The sequence below is a fragment of the Bufo gargarizans genome, chromosome 7 (genome assembly GCF_014858855.1).
Source record: "Bufo gargarizans isolate SCDJY-AF-19 chromosome 7, ASM1485885v1, whole genome shotgun sequence".
NCBI classification, from domain to species: domain Eukaryota; kingdom Metazoa; phylum Chordata; class Amphibia; order Anura; family Bufonidae; genus Bufo; species Bufo gargarizans.
This window is the reverse complement of record NC_058086.1, coordinates 63298241-63309724: the sequence shown is the minus strand read 5'-3', so window position 1 is coordinate 63309724 and position 11484 is coordinate 63298241.

The following is an 11484-nucleotide window of genomic DNA, read 5'->3' as shown; positions in this document are numbered from 1 at the left end:
TGCGCAACGCCATCTGTAGCAAGGTCCACCTAACCACAGATACGTGGACCAGTAAGCACGGCCAGGGACGCTATATCTCCCTAACTGCACACTGGGTAAATGTAGTTGCAGGCGGAGAGCTGTTTGGCGCACGTCCTTCCGCCGCCAAGGATCGCAGGGCAACATTCTTTGCCTCCTGTTGCCACCTCCTCCTTCTCGGCTTCCTCCTCCTCTTCTTCCACCTGCTCATCCAGTCAGCCACACACCTTCACCACCAACTTCAGCACAGCCCGGGGTAAACGTCAGCAGGCCATTCTGAAACTCATATGTTTGGGGGACAGGCCCCACACCGCACAGGAGTTGTGGCGTGGTATAGAACAACAGACCGACGAGTGGTTGCTGCCGGTGAGCCTCAAGCCCGGCCTGGTGGTGTGCGATAATGGGCGAAATCTCGTTGCAGCTCTGGGACTAGCCAATTTGACGCACATCCCTTGCCTGGCGCATGTGCTGAATTTGGTGGTGCAGAAGTTCATTCACAACTACCCCGACATGTCAGAGCTGCTGCATAAAGTGCGGGCCGTCTGTTCGCGCTTCCGGCGTTCACATCCTGCCGCTGCTCGCCTGTCTGCGCTACAGCGTAACTTCGGCCTTCCCGCTCACCGCCTCATATGCGACGTGCCCACCAGGTGGAACTCCACCTTGCACATGCTGGACAGACTGTGCGAGCAGCAGCAGGCCATAGTGGAGTTTCAGCTGCAGCACGCACGGGTCAGTCGCACTGCGGAACAGCACCACTTCACCACCAATGACTGGGCCTCCATGCGAGACCTGTGTGCCCTGTTGCGCTGTTTCGAGTACTCCACCAACATGGCCAGTGGCGATGACGCCGTTATCAGCGTTACAATACCACTTCTATGTCTCCTTGAGAAAACACTTAGGGCGATGATGGAAGAGGAGGTGGCCCAGGAGGAGGAGGAGGAGGAGGAGGAGGAAGAGGGGTCATTTTTAGCACTTTCAGGCCAGTCTCTTCGAAGTGACTCAGAGGGAGGTTTTTTGCAACAGCAGAGGCTAGGTACAAGTGTGGCCAGCCAGGGCCCACTACTGGAGGACGAGGAGGACGAGGATGAGGAGGAGGTGGAGGAGGATGAGGATGAAGCATGGTCACAGCGGGGTGGCACCCAACGCAGCTCGGGCCCATCACTGGTGCGTGGCTGGGGGGAAAGGCAGGACGATGACGATACGCCTCCCACAGAGGACAGCTTGTCCTTACCCCTGGGCAGCCTGGCACACATGAGCGACTACATGCTGCAGTGCCTGCGCAACGACAGCAGAGTTGCCCACATTTTAACGTGTGCGGACTACTGGGTTGCCACCCTGCTGGATCCACGCTACAAAGACAATGTGCCCACCTTACTTCCTGCACTGGAGCGTGATAGGAAGATGCGCGAGTACAAGCGCACGTTGGTAGACGCGCTACTGAGAGCATTCCCAAATGTGACAGGGGAACAAGTGGAAGCCCAAGGCCAAGGCAGAGGAGGAGCAAGAGGTCGCCAAGGCAGCTGTGTCACGGCCAGCTCCTCTGAGGGCAGGGTTAGCATGGCAGAGATGTGGAAAACTTTTGTCAACACGCCACAGCTAACTGCACCACCACCTGATACGCAACGTGTTAGCAGGAGGCAACATTTGGAACATGGTGGAACAGTACGTGTGCACACACCTCCACGTACTGACTGATGGTTCGGCCCCATTCAACTTCTGGGTCTCTAAATTGTCCACGTGGCCAGAGCTAGCCTTTTATGCCTTGGAGGTGCTGGCCTGCTCGGCGGCCAGCGTTTTGTCTGAACGTGTATTCAGCACGGCAGGGGGCGTCATTACAGACAAACGCAGCCGCCTGTCTACAGCCAATGTGGACAAGCTGACGTTCATAAAAATGAACCAGGCATGGATCCCACAGGACCTGTCCATCCCTTGTGCAGATTAGACATTAACTAACTCCCCTTAACCATATATTATTGTACTCCAGGGCACTTCCTCATTCAATCCTATTTTTATTTTCATTTTACCATTATATTGCGAGGCTACCCAAAGTTGAATGAACCTCTCCTCTGTCTGGGTGCCGGGGCCTAAATATATGCCAATGGACTGTTCCAATGTTGGGTGACGTGAAGCCTGATTCTCTGCTATGACATGCAGACTGATTCTCTGCTGACATGAAGACAGATTCTCTGTTACGGGACCTCTCTCCTCTGCCTGGGTGCTGGGCCTAAATATATGACAATGGACTGTTGCAGTGGTGGCTGACGTGAAGCCTGATTCTCTGCTATGACATGCAGACTAATTCTCTGCTGACATGAAGACAGATTCTCTGTTACGGGACCTCTCTCCTCTGCCTGTGTGCTGGGCCTAAATATATGACAATGGACTGTTGCAGTGGTGGCTGACGTGAAGCCTGATTCTCTGCTATGACATGCAGACTGATTCTCTGCTGACATGAAGCCAGATTCTCTGTTACGGGACCTCTCTCCTCTGCCTGGGTGCTGGGCCTAAATATATGACAATGGACTGTTGCAGTGGTGGCTGACGTGAAGCCTGATTCTCTGCTATGACATGAAGACTGATTCTCTGGTGACATGAAGCCAGATTCTGTGTTATGGGACCTCTCTCCTCTGCCTGGGTGCCGGGGCCTAAATTTATGACAATGGACTGTTACAGTGGTGGGTGACGTGAAGCCTGATTCTCTGCTATGATATGAAGACTGATTCTCTGCTGACATGAAGACAGATTCTCTGTTACGGGACCTCTCTCCTCTGCCTGGGTGCTGGGCCTAAATATATGACAATGGACTGTTGCAGTGGTGGCTGACGTGAAGCCTGATTCTCTGCTATGACATGCAGACTAATTCTCTGCTGACATGAAGACAGATTCTCTGTTACGGGACCTCTCTCCTCTGCCTGTGTGCTGGGCCTAAATATATGACAATGGACTGTTGCAGTGGTGGCTGACGTGAAGCCTGATTCTCTGCTATGACATGCAGACTGATTCTCTGCTGACATGAAGCCAGATTCTCTGTTACGGGACCTCTCTCCTCTGCCTGGGTGCTGGGCCTAAATATATGACAATGGACTGTTGCAGTGGTGGCTGACGTGAAGCCTGATTCTCTGCTATGACATGAAGACTGATTCTCTGGTGACATGAAGCCAGATTCTGTGTTATGGGACCTCTCTCCTCTGCCTGGGTGCCGGGGCCTAAATTTATGACAATGGACTGTTACAGTGATGGGTGACGTGAAGCCTGATTCTCTGCTATGATATGAAGACTGATTCTCTGCTGACATGAAGCCAGATTCTGTGTTATGGGACCTCTCTCCTCTGCCTGGGTGCCGGGGCCTAAATTTATGATAATGGACTGTAACAGTGGTGGGTGACGTGAAGCCTGATTCTCTGCTATGATATGAAGACTGATTCTCTGCTGACATGAAGCCAGATTCTGTGTTATGGGACCTCTCTCCTCTGACTGGGTGCCGGGGCCTAAATTTATGATAATGGACTGTAACAGTGGTGGCTGACGTGAAGCCTGATTCTCTGCTATGACATGCAGACTGATTCTCTGCTGACATGAAGACAGATTCTGTGTTATGGGACCTCTCTCCTCTGCCTGGGTGCTGGGCCTAAATATCTGACAATGGACTGTTGCAGTGGTGGCTGACGTGAAGCCTGATTCTCTGCTATGACATGCAGACTGATTCTCTGCTGACATGAAGCCAGATTCTGTGTTATGGGACCTCTCTCCTCTGCCTGGGTGCCGGGGCCTAAATTTATGATAATGGACTGTAACAGTGGTGGGTGACGTGAAGCCTGATTCTCTGCTATGATATGAAGACTGATTCTCTGCTGACATGAAGCCAGATTCTGTGTTATGGGACCTCTCTCCTCTGACTGGGTGCCGGGGCCTAAATTTATGATAATGGACTGTAACAGTGGTGGCTGACGTGAAGCCTGATTCTCTGCTATGACATGCAGACTGATTCTCTGCTGACATGAAGACAGATTCTGTGTTATGGGACCTCTCTCCTCTGCCTGGGTGCTGGGCCTAAATATCTGACAATGGACTGTTGCAGTGGTGGCTGACGTGAAGCCTGATTCCCTGCTATGACATGCAGACTGATTCTCTGCTGACATGAAGCCAGATTCTGTGTTATGGGACCTCTCTCCTCTGCCTGGGTGCCGGGGCCTAAATTTATGACAATGGACTGTTACAGTGGTGGGTGACGTGAAGCCTGATTCTCTGCTATGATATGAAGACTGATTATCTGCTGACATGAAGCCAGATTCTGTGTTATGGGACCTCTCTCCTCTGCCTGGGTGCCAGGGCCTAAATTTATGACAATGGACTGTTACAGTGGTGGCTGACGTGAAGCCTGATTCTCTGCTATGACATGCAGACTGATTCTCTGCTGACATGAAGCCAGATTCTCTGTTACAGGACCTCTCTCCTCTGCCTGGGTGCCGGGGCCTAAATATCTGACAATGGACTATTCCAGTGGTGGGTGACGTGAAGCCAGATTCTCTGCTATGGGACCTCTCTCCAATTGATATTGGTTAATTTTTATTTATTTTATTTTTATTTTTATTCATTTCCCTATCCACATTTGTTTGCAGGGGATTTACCTACATGTTGCTGCCTTTTGCAGCCCTCTAGCCCTTTCCTGGGCTGTTTTACAGCCTTTTTAGTGCCGAAAAGTTCGGGTCCCCATTGACTTCAATGGGGTTCGGGTTCGGGACAAAGTTCGGATCGGGTTCGGATCCCGAACCCGAACATTTCCGGGAAGTTCGGCCGAACTTCTCGAACCCGAACATCCAGGTGTCCGCTCAACTCTAACTGTGAGTACTAAGAGCAACCCTCGGTCTGCTAACTTACCCCCGTGACCTCACATTCGCTCACCCTGAAGGACTGGCGTACTGCATGCCCAGGAATGGGCAAACTTCTTACTGGTCATTAATGTTGGTGGATTATCTAAACTTCTATGTCTTCCCATGCTTTAATATGATACATTTTAACAGCATCATTTTAATAGTAAAGCAAAAAAAACAAAAAAGCTTACGCATACTGTACATGCAATAAAATTGCAAAATGTATTTCAGATGTACAGTATTTTTTGCCCAAAGTTTTAGAGGAAGAAAATAAGGAAAAAATATTTTTCATCAGACCTTAGATCAGACCCCTAGTATTAATCAGACCTCAGATCAGACCCCATGTTAATCAATCCTCAGCTCAGATCCCCAATCAGACCTCAGCTCAGACCTCCAATGTTAATCAGACCCCCAAACAAACCTCAGATGAAACCCCTAAATGTTAATCACGCAAAAAGCAATAAATTCACCTCTCCTGTTTTGGATGCACAGTGCCTACGTCCTCATGCTGTGCAAAGATCACAGCACAGCGTGGCCCCTGGTAAAGACCAGGGAGCGGTAAGTACAGGGCTAGCACAGGGAGCACTGCATTTACTGCTCCCCGGTCCTGCTGTACTAATGAGAGCTTCCATAATGGAAGCGCTCATTAGTATTTGTCCCATAAGATGCGCTGACATTCCCCCCCCCCCCCCTAGTTTTTGTGGGGAAAAGTGCGTCTTATAGGGTGAAAAATACAGTATGTACAGTGCCAATAAAATTCTGGCTTTGGAATTGACAACCCTTGCGGTTCTAACCTGTGCCCCATAACATGCAAACCATTGGTCACCTTTCCACGGTCCTGCCGTTGCTCCATTAACAGCCACTCCTGGTCCCTGCAGAAGCAGGACCGTTCCAGGCCTCAGTGGTCACATCAGTTTCAACGATACATCACAGCTGTGACCGGAGGGGACATGAAGCAACCCAGAATGGAGCAGCGTCGGGTGGTGTTTTTTATGTTAAGGAGCACCGGTTAGGATACGTACCCAATGGGTTGTTAGCTGCATGATCAAAATACCCTTTCAATGTTAACCTGATATAATAGTGATACAAAAGATATAATTTGTAGTGGATTCCTTGGCGACCCTTATTGACAGCAGCTATTTCAAGTTCTGTCTGAACGGCTTTACTGGATTATGCCTCGTACATATGACAGAGCTGTGTTCATGGAGCCTGTATGACAGCATTTGAGTACCTCCGCATTATAAAGCCATATGTACTCCATGTGCTGCTGCTTTACATTACCTCCTTATGGGGATCTACTGGAGCATGCCGCAATTTTATTTCTTACAGATTTATGCTGAATGTGCTAAAAAATTGTTTGAGATTGGTGGCATACAAAGGTTCAGTAGGCCCCTTTAGGCTGCTGTGGGTACTTAATACTCGTTCTGTACTAACTAGAAGTAGGACACAGCCATAATATGCCCATTTGCTTAAGAATTTAGTCTGGACTTTGATTTGCTTAAGTCCTAATTCTCTTGCAAACTGCAGCAGGTTTTCTCTGTATATTATGTTAATTGTACTTTCATAAAATTTCAGGGCCTACTGCAAAGAAATACTCCCTTTCAGTTGCTGCTGCTTTGTTTTTTGCTTTTTTTTATTCTGTTCCATTTACACCCTTGAGCCACGTTCACATGGTCAGCATTTGGTCAGTTAGTTTGCATTAGTATTTGCAAAGGTTTCGGCTGACACAGCAGGTAATTATCAGGAATGAATTGTTGTTTCTTGATAAGCCTACTTTCACACTCGCGTTTGATGCGGATCCGTCATGGATCTGCACAGACGGATCCGTTCAGATAATACAAACGTCTGCATCCTTTCAGAACGGATCCGTTTGTATCATCTTTAACATGGCCAAGACCTCTTGAACGCTATTGAAAGTCGTTTGGCTCAGTTTCGACAGACGGACACCAAAACGCTGCAAGTAGCATTTTGGTGTCCGCCTCAAAAGTGAAATGGAGACGGAAAGGAGGCAAACTGATGCATTCTGAGCGGATCCTTTTCCATTCAGAATGCATTAGGGCAAAACTGATCAGTTTTGGACCGCGTGTGAGAGCCCTGAACGGATCTCACAAACGGAAACCAAAACGCCAGTGTGAAAGTAGCCTAACTGCCTGCTCGTAACAGAAGGTGAAGCTGCATTTACATGCAGCAATCACCTCAGCTGTATGTGGACGATGGCTACAGTGATCGCTTGTCCCCAAGTACATAGATTTTTATTAGACAGCACAATCTGCTGCCCAGAAATGATGATTTAGGTGACCCCATCAGCTATGCTTTTGCTCATGAACAATTGTTTGCTCATTCATAAGGTGATTGTCGGCACCTTTTACATATGACAATTATTGGGAATACTCCTTCCCGATCGTTGGCCTGGGAAATAGTGCATTAAAGGGGTTCTGCACTTTCATTTAACTGATGATCTATGCTCTGGATAGATCATCAGCTTCTGATCGGCCGGGGTCCGACACCCGGGACCCCGGCCGATCAGTTGTTTGAGAAGGCAGCGGCGCTCCAGCAACGCTGCGGCCTTCTCACTGTTTACCGCTGTTCACTTGAATGGAGCTTAGCCGCGCCCATGCTAGTTGATACTAGTCGTGACGTCAGTGGGCCGGCGGCCCGGCAGTAAACAGTGAGAAGGCCGCGGCGCTGCTGGAGCGCCGCTGCCTTCTCAAACAGCTGATTGGCAGGGGGTCCCGGGTGTCGGACCCTGGGCGATCAGAAGCTGATGATCTATCCAGAGGATAGATCATCAGTTGGATGAAAGTGCAGAACCCCTTTAAGTCAAAACCAAGAATGGAACTTAGAGAGAAAAGATTTGAGCCTCTTCTGGGTTTTGGACCCACTCCTGGTTTTGACCTACATAGGCCTCATGCACACGACTGTTGTTCGGGTCCGCATCCGAGCCGCCGTTTTTGCGGCTCGGATGCGGACCCATTCACTTCAATGGCGCCGCAAAAGATGCGGACAGCCCTCCGTGTGCTGTCTGCATCCGTTGCTCCGTTCCGTGGCCCCACAAAAAAAATATAACCTGTCCTATTCTTGTCTGTTTTGCGGACAAGAATAGGCATTTCTACAATGGGCCGCACGTTCCGTTCTGCAAATTGAGGTCGTGTGCATGAGGCCATATACTGATGAAAAATAATGACCAAATACTGAATGTGGGAAAGTGGCCTGGTTATATTACGATATATAAAACAACGTGGTTGTGCTATAGTAACCAGGTTGAATGACTGTTGATCAGTGACAAAAAATCCTTTCTTAGGCCTCATGCACACGGCCATTGTGCGGCCGTTCTGTGCATTGGGGACTGCAATTTGCGGTCCCCCATGCACGGGCAACGTCCATGCGGTGGCCTGGACGGATCGAGACCCATGCAACTTGAATGGGTTTGTGATCCGTCCACAGCATAAAAAATAGAACATGTTCTATTTTTTTGCGGTGCGGAGGCACGGACAGAAACACCACAGTAGCACACGGCCGGTGCCCGCATATTTCGGACCCGCTGTTTGCGGGCTGCAATATGGCCACGGCCGGACAACGGTATGCACACTTCTTCATTAGCTTCAGTATAATTCTTTATGGTAGCTAATGAATCGCCCATCTAAACTACAGACTAATAGAAAATTAAAAAATTACAAATTGCAACACTTACAACGCTATCTCCAGATCTATGCAGAACCCTTGGGTGAGAAGGTCACAATTAGTGTTGAGAGACTCAAAGCCAAATCAATTGACGTTGATCTGAATTTCAGGGAAAAATTGATAAGCCGTGAAGCTGAATGTCCTTGCGCTTTGTGGAAATGAATCTATTTTCCCTGAAATGGCAGCAAAAGAAAAAAATACTAAAAAACATACTCACCTTATTAATTTGCTTACGGAGATGCCGTCACTGCCATCTTGATTGAAGATATCACGCGTGGGGTGATGTGTGACGTCACCATGCCAGCACTCTGGCAGTGACGTGATCAGTGAGATTTTGTGCAGTGTTTTCAATCAAGATGGCAGAAACGGCCTCTCCGTGAGCAAATTTATAAGGTGAGTATGTTTTTTTTTTTTACCGAATTAACCCCCAAAATCCCACAATTGTAGCATCAGGTACTGTAATCAACGATGAATGCGGCATCTGTGGGGCTTAAAGACGGGGGTTGGCGCGATCGCCGTCCCTCGTCATTGCTCCCGCTACATACAAAGTAATGCGCTTCCTGATGAAGCAATTCGTCACAAATCAAATTTCTTTAGGAAATTCGGCAAAGCAGCCGAATCTAATTTTTCAGACCTTTGCTCATCGCTAGTCCCAAGGGTCCCCCCACCTTTGTCTAAGTAAGCATAGTTTCCGTTGATTACCCAACCCCAAAGAGCTCTATATAGGGAGCATTCTTTAACCTATACCTCTAACATAGGCCTCATGAACATGGCCGTTGTTTGGGTCGGCATCCGAGCCGCCGTTTTTGCGGCTCGGATGCGGACCCATTAACTTCAATGGGGCCACAAAAGATGCGGACAGCGTTCCGTGTGCTGTCTGCATCCGTTGCTCTGTTCCGTGGCCCCGCCAAAAAAATAGAACATGTCCTATTCTTGTCCTTTTTGCAGACAAGAATAGGCATTTCTACAATGGGCCACCCGTTCCGTGCCGCAAATTGCGTAAGGCACGCGTGCAGCTTCCGTTTTTTGCAGATCCGCGGTTTGCGGACGGCAAAAAACGTAAAGGTCGTGTGCATGAGGCCATATGCTGCTGTAAAGCAATTTGCAACAGTGTAAAATATATATGCAGTACTGCACACAATACTGCACAGCTCACTGCATAGAAAAACACCTTATGCTGCACTTTGCAAAGCAGTAAGAAATAGTATGCTGGTGCACCGCAACCCGACAGGGGCCGAAAGAGCAATCTATTAGCCTCAGCTGGGTAAATGAGGGCCTGTGGCTATGTTTAGCATGCTAAATGAGTTAACTGCGCACAGCGCTAGCACTGACACTCGCCCTGCTAATAGTTTCACACCTAACATGTTGACACCTCCTTGTCTCATGAAGGAACATTCTTGACGTAAGCGTAATTTAAAGAGCTCCGAATTATGCTAATCCTCTGGATGCAATTCAGAATACCGGTGATGATGCCATAAGAAGGAGGGCACATAAGACATTTTCACATTCCCTATTCATTTATATTACCTCAACCACTTTGCTTCCCACGTTACTCCTAACCATGAAGCGGGTAAAATATTGCCTGACAAACTGTAATAAAATAAAAATATGGGGGGAAAAAACTGTGCGTATTATATAGGGCTTGCTATAACACTTCAAATCTGCAATGCCCTAATGTTACGTGATTTTGTTGCTGAGTTTTGCCAAAGATTTTAACATTCGGAATGCAGGTAACATGTAGATTTTGTTGCAGTGCATTGGCAGCGAAATGGATTGTAGCTGCACTTACGGGTCAGATTAATCAATCGGAATGGTGGTGGTGCCAGCGGTGATGGGTGCCAGTCTGTTGTGCCCCCGATATCTCGAAAATAGAGAAAAACCGCAGCACTCCCAGGTCTTCCAAGCAAGTTATATTTTTATTCACCAAAATGTGCGACCTTAGATGGTCTTATGTTTGAGAAAGACCACGCAAGGTCGAAACGTCACACATTTTGGTGAATAAAAATATAACTTGCTTGGAAGACCTGGGAGTGCTGCGGATTTTCTCTATTTTGGGCAGCTAAATTTGTCAACCATAAAATCCAGTGGAATTTGACGTTGCTTACACATGCATCAAAAACTGCCATCCATAGGTCACTCGGTAACTTTAGTAATGGCATACACATATAATAATATACTGTAGTAATAAAGGGTTTTTCTGGTCCCTTTATATTGATGACCTATCCTCCTGATTGCCGGGGGTCCGATACCTCACACTCCGACTAATCAGCTGTTCTGCAGTAGCTCTGGCACCGTAAGCCGGAACTACACAGTTCCGTCCATTGTGTGTAGTGGACGGAGCTGCTTACACTGAAATGAAATGGGGGCAGCAATCAGTTCTGTCCACTGCACAATGGATGGAGCTACTGCCGCACAGATAATTGATGGGGGTGCAGAGCATTGAACCACTGAAGGTCTGATATTGATGGCCAATCCTCATGATGCGGGATTTAGCACAATACTAGCCATAGGCAGCGGCAGCACAATATTGAGGAGAACATAGATTTTAGTACAATACAAATAAAGGATTATGGCTTTGGGGGGTATATCAGAATAGAAAAATTTTAAAGGGGTTGTCCGAGCTCAGAGCCGAACCCTGACATATCACTGTTTTCACCCAGGCAGTCCCTCGGACATGAGCATCGGAGCACCGCGCAAGGCAAAGGCTTTTTCTGGAGATCCTGTGACGTACCGGGCTGTCCATGGGAATGCTACGAGGAGGCTAGGGCAGCTGTAAAATGGCTAGGGCAGCGCTAAAACCCACCCATCAGTGCGGGTGACGTCACCGGGAACGCTGCTAGGCAGAAGCCTCCGTTCTAGCAGTGAAAAAAATATAAACACACAGCCCTTGCCCTGCACGATACAGCGCAGGGCA